Source organism: Gossypium hirsutum, chromosome A03, assembly GCF_007990345.1.
Source record: "Gossypium hirsutum isolate 1008001.06 chromosome A03, Gossypium_hirsutum_v2.1, whole genome shotgun sequence".
Taxonomy (NCBI): domain Eukaryota; kingdom Viridiplantae; phylum Streptophyta; class Magnoliopsida; order Malvales; family Malvaceae; genus Gossypium; species Gossypium hirsutum.
The window spans coordinates 1,155,010-1,160,286 of NC_053426.1; positions in this window are offsets into that span (position 1 = coordinate 1,155,010).

Below are 5,277 nucleotides of genomic sequence, written 5' to 3' on the forward strand. Positions count from 1 at the left end.
CTTGACTTGTTCTGGTACTTCTCCATTTCAAGTAGTTTCATTCCAGTCCACTAGGTCTTGTTGCTTCGATCCATTCCACTGCATTTTAGAGAGATGCGTCCTGTAGCCTTTATCTTCTTCGTAGCAACTTCAGGGGGACGAGGTTTGTGGTTTTCAATCTATTCCACTGCATCTTCAGGGAAATAAGACTTGATGCGACCTACTCTGCTGTAACCTCAGAGAGATAAGATCCTTTATTTTAACCCACTCCACTGTAACTTCAGGGAGATAGGATAGTGTCTTCGATCTGCTCCGCTGTAATCTCAGGAAGATAAGATCCCTCATTTTAATCCGCTCCACTGTAACTTCAGGGAGATAGGATTTCTGGCTTTAGTTTGCCCCACTGTGACTTCAGGGGGACAAGATTTGTAATTTCCAACCTATTCCACTACAGGTCAGGGATATAGGACTTGTGGTTTGAATCCGTTTCCTTACACCTGAAGATAAGATTTGCTGTCTTTGATCTGCTCCGCTACGGCTTAGGGAGACAAAATCTGTAACCTTTAACCAGCTCCAATGCAACCGATGGAGGCAAGGCTTTGTTTTTGATCTGCTTTGCTGTTAATGCAAGAAGGCAAGATCTGCTTCTTTAACTAGCTCCACTGCAATCGATGGACGCAAGGCTTTGTTTTCAATCTGCTTCGCTGTTAATGTAGGAAGGCAAGATCTTTTGTCTTCAACCAGCTCTATCACAACCGAAAGAGGCAAGGTTTGTGTCTTCGATCTGCTTCGCTGTCAATGCAGAAAAGCAAGATCTTTTGTCTTCAACCAGCTCCATCACAACCGAAAGAGGCAAGGTTTGTGTCTTCGATCTGCTTCGCTGTCAATGTAGGAAGGCAAGATCTTTTGTCTTCAACCAGCTCTATCACAACCGAAAGAGGCAAGGTTTATGTCTTCGACCTGCTTCGCTGTCAATGCAGAAAGGCAAGATCTTTTGTCTTCAACCAGCTCCATCACAACCGAAAGAGGCAAGGTTTGTGTCTTCGATCTGCTTCGCTGTCAATGTAGGAAGGCAAGATCTTTTGTCTTCAACCAGCTCTATCACAACCGAAAGAGGCAAGGTTTATGTCTTCGACCTGCTTCGCTGTCAATGCAGAAAGGCAAGATCTTTTGTCTTCAACCAGCTCCATCACAACCGAAAGAGGCAAGGTTTGTGTCTTCGATCTGCTTCGCTGTCAATGTAGGAAGGCAAGATCTTTTCTTTAACCAGCTCCACTACAACCGAGAGTGGCAAGGTTTGTGTCTTCGACCTGCTTCACTGTCAATGCAGGAAGGCAAGATCTTTTGTCTTCAACCAGTTCTATCACAACCGAAAGAGGCAAAGTTTGTGTCTTCGATCTGCTTCGCTGTCAATGCAGAAAGGCAAGATCTTTTGTCTTCAACCAGCTCCATCACAACCGAAAGAGGCAAGGTTTGTGTCTTCGATCTGCTTCGCTGTCAATGTAGGAAGGCAAGATCTTTTGTCTTCAACCAGCTCTATCACAACCGAAAGAGGCAAGGTTTATGTCTTCGACCTGCTTCGCTGTCAATGCAGAAAGGCAAGATCTTTTGTCTTCAACCAGCTCCATCACAACCGAAAGAGGCAAGGTTTGTGTCTTCGATCTGCTTCGCTGTCAATGTAGGAAGGCAAGATCTTTTGTCTTCAACCAGCTCTATCACAACCGAAAGAGGCAAGGTTTATGTCTTCGACCTGCTTCGCTGTCAATGCAGAAAGGCAAGATCTTTTGTCTTCAACCAGCTCCATCACAACCGAAAGAGGCAAGGTTTATGTCTTCGACCTGCTTCACTATCAATGCAGGAAGGCAAGATCTGTAACTTCATTGATCTGTCCCTTGGGGAACATGACCTGTATGTTCTATTTTATGAACCTAATTGTGCCTAGTGATTAGGATGACATAATCAGAATGAATCAAATGCTCCTAACTAGATATGTATGAATGACATTTGAATGAATGCAAAATGTCATGAAGATGATTCCTTAATGCTTAGGTTAACATCACGTAAAACTTATTAAGGTTTTATCACTGACGTACTACAACGCCTTTTTGCTCGTCTGGTATATCCAAAGAAACACTTAATCTGGTTGCCCCCCACTGTAAACCTTAAAGTTTAATCTATTAGGGCACAAAATTTGTACCATCATTCTCCCACTACAATCCAAGGGTAGAAATATGGTTTTTCCTCAATCCTCTTTTATCACAATTCAAGGATATAGGATCTTAATCTTTCTGGTCCCCCTTACACCATTTCCAGGGTGTCGTTTCAAAGACTCATGCACAAATGAAGGCTCTCTTCTCCGAGGTAACCTCTTCCTATTGCCTAGTGATCATTGCTTGCTTGTTTATTTAAGCTTTTTCATTGACACGACATCTTGTCATTTTGTTCAATCAATGCATTTGTCAACAAAATCCAAAGAGAAAGTCCAAACTTAGGCTCTTCCTTCTCAAATTTCCAACCTTCAAATTTGGCATGTTCTAAACAATAGTCCTGTTTCAGGTTCCTGTATTATTTAGAAACTTTTCAGAGTAATATGCAAAACTTCCTTTGTGAAAGTTTTATTAGTCCATTAATCATTATTCCAATGCTTGCAAAAAAGGTCATAACAATGGATAAGAATAAAGTTGGTTCTGAGCATAGCTCGAAAGAACAAATTATCGAAAATAGTGAAGAAGGACAACAAAAGAATTAATTGGGAATGTATATCTTGGAAAGAAAGAAAAAGTATTCCAAGAACAACAAATAACATGAGAATTGGGTGCCCCAGATATCACAGCTTGAACTTCTCTATACAAACTTTCGGAAGACCCTTTTGAGTTGGACATGTGTTTAGGAGATCTACAATGCTCTGTCGATGCCCCCAAGATGTCGCCTATCCTTTCCTGTTGATTCAGGCATGGCAAGATCAACACATGCCTCAATATGAACAAAACTTGAGCAGCTTATATCACCTCATGCCCCATTTTGATCAGTATTTGAGCCGCCCTTTTCGGGTTTTCAGCTCAGATCCCCTTTGGCCTAAGGCGCCCTTTGCGGGTTTTCCCCTTAGCCTCTCCATTTTTACTCTTTTCATTTTCCATTTTCATTCTTCATCTTTTTCTTTTTTTGAACTTCATTGTCTTACAATACAGTGACAAACTGTGATGTCTGATTTTGAACCGATTACAGCCCTCAACTATCATGTTGTCATTCCAGTTCAATACATTTTCCCATACCATCGTCTCTGGAATTCTATATTGGCATATGATGACATTGACGCATTCTGTAGCCTTTATCCATTTGATGAAGTAATTAATGATCTCAATAGTGAAGCAATGCCCATTAGAAGTCTTCGATAATGGTGATGTCCATGCCCCATTGTGCTCAAAATTTGAATCGTCTTTTTTCGGGTTTTCAACTCAGATCCACCTTTGGTCAAAGCGCCCTTTGCGGGTTTTCGCCTTGGCCTCTCCTTTTTTTTCTTTTTTTTTATTTTGACTTTGATTTTTTTGATTTTTTGATTTTTTGAATTCATGAGATTAGGCAAGTTCTGGTCATGCTTTTCGACCAGAATCAATGTTATTCTAAAGTCTTCCACATAAAATCTTCCACTTTCATCTTGTATGTGAGAAACCTTCTTTGGTACCAGATTTCTTTCATAGAGCCCTTTTGGGACGCAACTACAACAGAAAAATTTGGATCTTCCTCTTTAATCAGGATAAAATCCAACAACATCTTGAAGGGATGGAAACTCAACTTCAAATGGGTAAAGCTATGCTGACTCAACGAGAGAGGCATTGCCCCGGCAAAGAATTGCATCGTTCGCACTGTAAATTTCTGACATCTTGCTGTTGTGCAGGTTTTATTATAAGAATCGAGGCATACCCTGGTATGATCATACAAAGACATCTTTGAATTTTTCGTCTCTGTAGGCAGGTCAATTCTAGTCTTCATCAAGCTCACAATTTCTAATGATTCACTGAGAGGCAGGATCTGTTTATCCTTTTGTTCTACCATCCTCAACAAGTTTGGAGATAAGCTACGATCTGTGTCAACTTCAAAGTCGTGAGATCCCTCTAAACACATGTCTCGCTCAAAAGGAGATTCTAAGTCTGTAGCAGTGTCATTCATGTCGTTGATATCCAGGGACCTATTGTAGGTACAAAATAATATATAAAGAATGTATGAATTTAAGAATAATTATCTGCACAGTATGATTATGAATGAATGAAAGAATGATCAATGAAAAAATATTAGTTCAAAAGATCGCAAAGATGCATTCCATTAAAATAATGACGTTCAGACATAAGCCTTTTTCACAAAAGACTTCTTGTTGCTCTAGGCTGAAAGCAACAAGTGTGTTTTGAATATTACTCTGAGTAAGCTCTAAATACTACAAAGGTTTCTTTAGAACACTCCCAGGTTTATAAGGGCGAACATCTAATAAGATCCCTTCTTCAGTTGCTTGTGCATTGCATTCACTCCACTCGTCAATTATGATTGGGTAATGGATTTTCCGCAGTGGAGGAATCATCAAATTTAACGATGCCCATACTGATAAGCCTTTCAACCAGTTTCTTGAAGGCTATGCAGTTCTCTATGGAATGCCCCGTATTTCCCGCATGATACTCGCATTGTGCATTCGCATCGTGCCATTTGGGGTTCGGAGGCTGTGAAGGTTTCGTGTAGAGAGGGGCGACAATACGTGCGTTGAATAAGCTTTGATACAACTCCTTATATGACATCGGAATTGGCGTGAATTGAAGGTTCTCAATGCCTTGCTTCACATACGATTCTTGTCTAGATGAACCTTGCTGACTAGTAATCACCTTTCTTGGCTGTGTAATCGATTTGTTGTAGGTGTTCACATTGCTCACCTCATTTTCCTTCTTCTTTAAGTCTGACCTCCTATTATTTTCTCCAGCATCAATCTTTCCACTTCTCACGGCACTTTCAATCATTTCACCGCTCATGACTATGTCTGAAAAACTCTTCGAAGCACTTCCTAACATATGGGTGATGAACGGGGCCTTCAATGTGTTGATGAAGAGCATCGTCATTTCTTTCTCTAGGAGTGGCGGCTGAACTTGGATAGCGACCTCCCTCCACCTTTGCGCGTATTGCCTAAAACTTTCATTAGGCTTTTTCTCCATATTTTGAAGGGTAATTCTGTCAAGGACCATATCAGCTACATGACTGTATTGTTTCATAAAGGCTTGTGCTAAATCCCTCCAAGAGCTAATCTGGATACGCGTCAATTGA